Source organism: Pteropus alecto, unplaced genomic scaffold (genome assembly GCF_000325575.1).
Source record: "Pteropus alecto unplaced genomic scaffold, ASM32557v1 scaffold79, whole genome shotgun sequence".
NCBI classification, from domain to species: domain Eukaryota; kingdom Metazoa; phylum Chordata; class Mammalia; order Chiroptera; family Pteropodidae; genus Pteropus; species Pteropus alecto.
In genome coordinates, this window is record NW_006494612.1 from 19,522,272 (window position 1) to 19,531,837 (window position 9,566).

Sequence of the window (9,566 nt, forward strand, 5' to 3'; positions counted from 1 at the left end):
ATTGGCAACTCTAAAGAGTATGCTCCAGGGTTAGAACCATTAAGGATTATATTTAAATAAATAAATAATGGTTCACAAGTCTTCTAAGAGGTATAGGGTAAAGCAGTTAATCTCTTTATATACAGATGAATATGGAGGAATGAAAGAAGGAAGAAAGAGAGGGAGGGGAAGAGAGAAAGAAACAGAGTTTTTTCATTTTAAAGGTGATGCCCAATCTAATTTAAATATGTAATATAGGTAAATTTGTTGATAAATTTCTTCATTTGCTCTTAATATACAAAATGTATACTAATATTTTGATTTAAATTTTAGTAATGTGTTATAGCATCAAAAATAGATCAAAACTATGATCTGATGTTTGCAATTCTTACATTTTTGTACTTTAAAATACCAGTTTACTTTTATATTTTTCACTTTTTGTTTCTCAATGACTTTTTAATTCCTCTTTTAGAGGTATTTTTATACTACTACATGAAAGCACTTCTCAAAAATAACACATTGTTACCGTGAATACTTTAGTCCCAGTAACTTTTTATTTAGCTATAAATTGGTTTCTAATCTATTGGAGATAATCGAAATGCGTCATATAAAATTTTTTATCAGATGAATATAAATTATGCATCTAGTGAGGCAAATTTGCATAAATTAACTTTATAATAGTCAAATAAAGGTGTCCAGTATCGCTGTGTTGCATAGTAAACCAACTGAGTAACTGAATCATAACGTTTCTGGTTTTCATTAATGGCCATTCATTCTCACTTAATGTGCTCCAGTGTAGTTATTAAGAAAACATTTTTAATAATTATTTTATTTTATATAATGCCCTTTTAAATAAAAATAGAAATATTTGCTATTTGGCCCTTACAAAGACAAAAACTCTTTGAACACAGTCATAAAAACCTTGAGGGTAAAAAACCACTAATGAGGAATTACTCCTTTAGCAATAATTTTCAAATTGTATTGATAAGACACATAAGTGGATCATAAAATCAAATTACGGGATTGTAAAAGAGCAATTTATATAATAAAGTAGAATGAAATGGAGAGGGAGAGAATAGAATAGAACAAAACAGATAACATCAAGGTGCACTGTGCAAAGTAAATACTGTTTAGTGAAACTTATTTTAAATATGTGTGTGAGTATGTACATATATGCTGAGTCATAATGTAAAGAGTATGTAACGTATTTCTATAGGCTAAACATTTTTTAATTTAAAGTAGAAATTATCAAAATAATAACAAAGGGAAATAAAGTGGGAGGAAAATGAGGTTAATAAAGAATTTTTTTCAAGATTAGAATAACAGATTTGTAAAAATTACTAACCAAAATAGTATTGGTTTAAACCAATGTAATGTATACTATTAAACTGAATTCCTAAAATACATTAGAATAGTATATTTAAAAGTGTAGTTTAATAAACAGCTTCCCAAATGTGATTGCTCTGAGTCTACCAGATACCAAGAGGTTTAATTATATCCAGAGGCTCATCTCTGAAAAGATGTGATGACAATAAAGAAGAATCAGGGGAGAACAAAGCTCTTGAAAAATAATTGAACAGGAATATAATAGGAACCGAAGACATCAGGATTCAGCACAGTAAAAATAAAAGAGTTTTTTTTTTTTTGTATTAAAGCATTGCCAAAATCCAATTTCCTTACTCTAAAGAGTAGAAGTCCTATCGAAGGAAAAAACAAGTAAATAAAAAGACAAAGAATAAGTTGTTTAGATCTAACTTTCAATTAAGAATAAAATATTTCTTAGGATCTATTTCTAAAAACCACATCGAGACATAAACTGATGAAAGTTTATACAACAATTCTAAAAACTCAGAAATAATAAAATATTGGGGAAGATAATATATTTTTCATAGGTTTTAAAAATCTTTTCTAAGGTAAAATAAAGGCATATTTACTAAAAGTATTTGAGCTGTAGAAGACATCTGACCCAAATCCATTCCTCTATATCTGAGAAGAACTCCCTACATTTTCTTTGGGACCAGACCTCCACTTCCCACTATCCCTACTGCAGAAATGGTGCTGATAATTGAATAAGTAAATCTCATCCTGTCCTCCATCCTACAGTGACTGAGATGTTAAGGAATACAATAAAAACTAATGAGTTTACTGATAGGTCTATTTGGAAAGATACACCCCTCTCCTGAGCTAAGGCACAGTGAGCATAGGATGTGACAGCTGGGATTGTTGCATCCAATTTGCTTCTAAGTGGGAAAGCACAGATCTGTCAAGGGACCTTAGGACGGATCCTGAGGATGAAGCTGATGAAGCAAAAAACAGAGTGGAGAAACCATACCTTCAGTGAGTAAAACCTCATCTGAAGGCTCTCATAACTCTGGCCTTTTCAACTACATGCACCAGCATAATTCTTTTGTTGTTAAAGCTAATATTAGAGTTTTCTCTCACTTATAAGATTGAGTTCTGACACACATGTCGACTATATGCTCAGTACTATGTATACAATCTCCAAGTTAATCCTCTTGGCAGCCCTTTATGGTACCACTATTATCATCCCCATTTTAGACACGAAGAAACAGATGTTTAAAAATATCTTAGTGACTTATCCAAAGTTACCCAGCCAGAAAGTCCTGGGACCATAAATTTTCAATTGAAAACATTCACATTAGGTTCAATACTTTTTGAAAGTAAAGTCTTAGATTATTTTTTATACTTATATTACTTTTTAAAAATGAAAAGTGAATGATTAAGTTTAAGTTAAAAAGTAGTTATTGTGAGCCCAGGGCTGTTTTCACTGAGCAAGAGGTAAAAGGTATAATGCCTGACCTTTCTTTCCATAAATATTCTTAAATCCTAAAATATACAGGCACTGTTGAGATGAGAAACATATATCTTATCTAAGTTTCTTTAGCACGCAAGTAGCATATCAAACCAGCCAAAGCACAACAAGGGTGTATATTATCAGAATATCATGGTTTTTCGTGGAACCCAAGGAAAGAACAGAAGACTGACCTCATAAGGACATGTAATCGAGGACTAAAAGCCATCAGGTTCCCCAGCGACTGTTTTGCCTTCTTCTCTGTTTCCCACTGTGTTGTCGCTTTAGTCTTTTCTCTCTCTCCAGATGGGATTCTATGCTATGGCTGCGTGTAAGCAGACGATGTCTGATTAGAAAAGTTATCAGTTAAAAGAGTGCTGACCTCTTGTGAAAAATCACCATGGCCTTGGGAAGGATCAGGTAGTACAGATATGCCTGTATACAACATTCCCCAGTGGCTGAGAGGTGGGAGCAATCCAGGAGAGGAGGAAGACAGGCTACACAAAAACCCGAAAAGCTGACTATAGCATAGCAGCAAGACAAAACAAGACAATGTCAGTGTTAAATTTAGGGTGCATAGACATTCAGGGGGAGGGGTTCTGTGGGGTCATCGAGAAGTTTGAGTCCCTGGTAAGACCAAGATTCTGACTCTGATCCCACTTCTGATCACCAGCTATGATTCTGTACCCAATTCCAGTATGTGGGTTTTTTCTCCCACACAACTAAGCAGTATATGAGTTTTTTCTTACATACCAGCTAGGTGTCCTACAATTCAATGCAATTCTGACACCTTCTACCTGGAGATAGCGTCAGATGCCATAGATTAAAAGGTAGGTCCTACAAGACTGCTCCACTCACTTTAGACACCAAACACAAGTCACAAGTCCAGGTTGTCACCTGTGCTTCTGATGAACTAGCTATAGATCAGAGGTTCCAATGACCCTCTCCTTGGGTTTGATTAATTTGCTAGAGTGACTCAGAAAAACATTTTATTTACTAGATTACTGGTTTATTATAAAAGCATATAACTCAATGCCAGCCAGATGGAAGAGATGCATTGGGCAAGGAAAGAAAGAAAAGCGCTCAGAGCTTCTGTGCCTTCTCCAAGTGTGCTGTTCTCTCCCAACCGCCATGTGTCTACCAACCAGGAAGCTCTCTGAATCACATCTTTTTGGGTTTTTACGGAGGCTTCATTACATAGTCATGATTGATTAAATCATTGACCATTGGTGATTGAGTCAACCTCCAGCTCCTCTCCCCTCCCTGGAGATTGAGAGGTGATGGTTGGGGTATGAGGACTGAAAGTTCCAACCCTCTAAGCGCATGGTTGGGTCTCCAGGCAAACAGCTCCTATCCTTTGGTTACCTAAGTGCTTTTCAAAAGTCCTCACTAACATAACAAAAGACACTTTTATCACTGTCATCACTTAGGAAATTCCGATGGTTTTTGGAGCTCTATGCCAAAAACCAGAGAAAAGGCCAAATATATATTTCTTATAATTCACTATATGTCTTGAACTTGGCCGTAAAGGATTTGGGAAAGAGAAGGAAAGGTAATCCAAATAGGGAAATCTAAAACCTGAACTCCTACAGAAAGTGACCTGATGAATGAAAGAAGCATAATTTAATAAAATACGTAACAATAGGCACAGACCTTGAAAAAAAAAACAAATGAATTGACATGTTGCAACTAGAGATTTTTTGATATTCTCAAAGAGTTTGTAAGAATTGTGTGATGTTTCTTAGAAGCCTTTCTAAAAGACAGATGATAAATGAATTTCTAAACAAAGCTCTGGTTTTGAAATGAAAGTTTTATCAGCACAACTAAAAAATATTTACTCGTTGATTAAATGATAATGAGTTTTTAAAATCCTTCTTTCTCTCCTGCTTCCAAACAACCTCCTCTGCTTGATAAATCAATCTAAATTGCTCCATAATTTAAAGGCCGAGTATCTACTCAAAATGTTTAGTTTGTGTGTTTATTGCAGTCCACACAGTGCAAATATGAAAAAAATCTAATTTTCTTAATGGAAGGGCTATAATTGACTCAATCTAATGTATTTCTGAAAGATTAATAAAACCACTTTTCCTCATGGCAATAAGAAAGACAATAAATAAAAATATCTCCCGAGAGTGAATAATAACCTAGTGACCTCTTTCTCATTATCTGCAAACCCTTTGTAAATACAAATGGAATATGGTCACTGGAATCGCAGCCATCTCTACAGAACTAAAGATTGTTTTCCCACTCAAATGAAATAAAAATTGTAAAACTCATATGACGATCTTTACCTTTCTATATCAAACATTATGAATCTCAGATTTTTTTTCAATTAATCCTAAAATGAGATACAAATATTTATTATAAAATACCTCTTTCACCCTTTTACTCTATCTTCTCCCCTTTTCCCTGTCTTTTCATTATGTCACTCTCTCATTTTAAAAATATTTAATCTTGATAAATGCCAAATTAAGATCACTAGATATGGCTATTTCAAATAAGAAAAAGAAAAGCTTATTACTCTTCTTTCATACTGTATGTAATATTGAATGCCTCCTATATGTAATACATTGGGTAGGTGCTAGAGACACTATGTTGAATAAGACGGACAGGACCCCATGTCTCTTCTATTCTTGTGGGAGAGACAAGTAAGTAGTGCAGTAAATAAAGTTAAAACATGTGGTAAGGGCTATAAAGGAAATAAATAAGAGACCAAAACAGAGAGAAACCAGTGGAAACCAAATTTAAAATGGGTGCTTAGGGACAGCTCTTCTGAGCGGGTGACCCTTATGCTGATACCTAAAAATGAGAAGCCAATTATGTGAAAAATACGTCCATGTGTGGGAAAGGCAGGGCATCATGTTAGAAGGCAATCTAAGCAGAAGGACTAGACTGTGCAAAGACCCTGAGGTAGGATATCTTCTAGGGATGAGAAGCAGATCAGTGTGGCCAGAGGACAGCAAGCCAGTACAAGGGTGGCATGAACTGAGGTTGGACAAAGTGACAGTGCCACATCATGCAAGGTATTACAGGCCATAGGCTTGGATTTGCGTATTGGTTTAGGAACAAGGAGAAGCCGCTGAAGGACTTTAAACATAGGATCTGATTCAATTTCTGTTTCTGTTCTCTGGAGACAGGATTGGAGCGGCACAAGAGTAGAAGCAGGGAGATTCTGCAGTAATTCTGGCAAAAAGATCATGATGACTTGGACAAAGGTGTGTTTGCAAAAGTACAGAAAAGAGAATAAATTACATTTTTAAGAAGCAGCTGGACTTGCAGATGGGTTGGGGACATGAGAAGTGCCTGAGGGAGCAGGAAGAGAAGGAGGATTCAAGGACAATTTTTGAATTTCTGATTTAAATGACCACGTAGATGATGCTGACGTCATTTACTGGACTAAGGAACACTAGGGAAGTGAGTGGAGGAAAATAATTAGGATACTGCTGGCTAACAGAAACCCAGACTTAATTGGCTTTTTATTTTATTAAATTGAGTTATACTGACATAACCAAGAAGTACATAGCAGGCAAGATCCAGGTGCTGTACATTAGGGCTCTAATTTTACCTCTCTGTGGTCCTCTTAGCTCTGCCCTGTTCCATATATGGGGGCTCTCCTCAGGCACGACAGGGGCAGAAGGTTTAGGCACCAGCACATCTCCAGATAGGAGTGGCCATCTCAACCACTGTTTCTTCCTAGGAGTGAAGATTTTTCTAGAAGTCTTGCAGAGCCCCCACTCAGGTTTTATCAGCAGAAAATCATCACACCAAGCCACTGCATGCAAGGAGAAAGGGATCTCCGTGTTGTTTTATATTAACCAGGATATTTTCCTGAGAATGAAAACAGAATTCTTCCCCCAAATTAAGTGAGGAAGTTGCAAATAATAAAATAAAATCAGGACCTAGGAATTAACCCAAATGTATTGAAAATATATAGCCACCCCAAACCTGTAAAGAATGTTTATAGAATCTCTCATAATTGTGAAAAATTAGAAGCAACTAAGATGACTTTCAATAGGCGAATGGATAAACAAACTGAGATATATCCATAAAATGAAATACTATCCATCAACAGAAAGAAATGAGCTCTCAAGGCACGAAAAAGGCATGGAGGAAACTTAAATGCTTAATAGTTCTTAGTGAAAGAAGACAATCTGAAAAGCTTATGTACTATATGATTACAACTAAATGACATTCTGGGAAAGGCAAAACTGTAGAGATAGTAAAAAGATCAGTGATTGGCAGAAGGTCAAGGAGGAAGAGGGAGGGCATGAATAGGCAAAAGATGGGATTTTTAGAACATAAACTATTCTCTGTGGTACTACAATGATAGATGAATGACCTTATACATCAGTCAAAGCCCCATTCTATACAACACAGATGTAAACATTAATGTAAACTATGGACCTGTTAATAATAATTTATCAATAATGTTTTATCAATTATTATAAATGTAATACATCAATGCAAGATGTTAGCAATAGGGAAACTGGAGTTTGGGGATTGGAAATGTGGAAGTGTGGAAAGGAGGTATACCTTTACTTTCTGCTCAACCTTTCTGTAAACCTAAAGTTGTTCTAAAATTAGCCTATTAAAATATAAAGTCAGGGTAATGGCAGCAAAAAAAAAATAATAAGATAAACAGATTTGCATAGGTGACTAATAGTGTCTACGATTGGTGAGGGAAAAAATTCATGTTCTTTTCAAACATACTGATTTTGAGATGAGAAATATCACATGAATATATCAGATAGGCAGTGGATGTGTGAATCCGACACTTAAAAGAAAAATCTGACTGAGATATATAAATCTGGGAAGAGAGGACTCAAGAATCCACGGAGGTTAGTAATATCTCCCAAGGAGAGGGAGGGGTGAGAGAGAGAGGGCCCCAGGACCAGATTTGCAGAGAACCATCACATTTAGAGGCTGAGCAGAAAGGAGATGATATCAGCAATGGAGAATGAGAAGAAAATGAGATTTCAAGAATATGTGATGTCCAGAAAGACAAGAGAGGACAGTACTTCAAGATGCAGGTAGTTTTGAATATGTTTTTCAAAAGATAGGGAAGACAGTCCTTTAGTAGACAACACTATGACCTTGACAAGAGCTGTTTATTTGAATGAAAAACAAAGAATTAAAAAGAGAATTTATAGACAATTAAATGTTTTCTATTTTTCTGTAAAGAGATTATTTTGTGTTGTCCCAATGTCTTGCATTTAAATTTGCCCCACTCATCAAAGGAGTAAAATGAAATAAGAACATTAAACTATTTGAACACATGTGTGCCAATACCATTCTAAAAAAAGATGCTGGCCCACTGAACAAGCTTATACCGGTTCATAAAAGGCACTCATTCTCAGAGTTGCAGCTCCAGTAACTGAGAGATCCCTTCTTACACATACCTTCTTACCTAGGTACTCTTAGCCAGATTCCAACCTGGACATTGAAAGAAGGTAGAATGCTTCTAGATTTCCAGAGCTTAAATAATTTAGTCAAAATAAATCACTCTCCATCTATCAGTGATGAATAATAAAACCTTATACATTTAATAGAATAGAATAAAAATAAACAAGATAAAATGTCAAAATAAAATATAAAAATATAGATAGTATAATAAAATATAGTAAACGAAAGATAAAGTTGAATAAAGTAAAAGCACCAGCACTGCTACTCACAGCCTCCTTCTCACCTCCCCCTCTTCCCAACACCCCACACGCATTGGTGAGCAGGACCACCAAAAGGAAGTGGCTGTAGAAAGTGAGCAGCTACTGATTGTTTTGCAAGCTGAGCTTCTGCTGGAAAAGATACTTGACTGTTGAGGTCCTTTGGTTCTTTGGGCTGGGAGCGGGGAAGCTCCATTCTTAGAAAACTCCAATGTGACCACAAAATCTAACAAAAAAAATCTCCTTGGATAACCTCAAAAAGAATAAATAAAATTAAATTTATAAGCAAAGGCCTTACTTGAGATCATTTCAAATCCTTCTTGTTTTATTTGCATGTCAAGGTGTTGTACTAAGGTCAGGCTGTGAGAGTGGATGTGTGTATTTGGGGCAGGTTAGAGCACAGAGACAACTGACAAAGGTCTTGCTTCCTGTGCAGCATGCAGAAGGCTAAGTCAACCATAACCAATGAGTCTGAGATTAGATGACTGGGTGGAAAGAAAATATTTAGATAGAAACATTTACTCTGAGGGCTATTTTGAAAGCATTCAAATACAACCATGTGTCAGAGATTTGCCCAGAGTATTCTTAGAAGTGAAAGAGACATTAGAGTTTAGTGAAACAGAAAAGTAATCTGTCTAAAAAAGCAGAAGACCAGATTGGTTTTTACCACTTAGATGTCTGATTTTAGTTGAATCATTCTGAGGCTCATTTACCTTATTTGTAAATAAAATAATACTCTCCGCTGTGCCTGACTCAGAGATTTTGATTTTGCATCTTTCCACCCTTTTTTTCCCCTAAATTATGTTCAATAAATAATTCTCTCCCTTTTTTTCTATTGGTTTTACAGTTATATTTTTATAGCTATTCTCTTAATTTTTTAAATTTAAGGTTAAATTTTTAACCTTAAAGGTATACAACTTAAAGTATAAATCTGACTTTTTTAAAAAAAGCCTATAAGAACTTAAAATGCTTCGTCTTCATCCTTTCCATCTTATATGTTACTTTTGTTTAGTGCTTCCGTTTCGCCTTGCTTTTAAACTCACCAAACTTGGTTGTTGGCTGTTTTTTTTCATTGCTTTGGGATTGTTCTTTTACTTAAAATATTTACTTCAGTT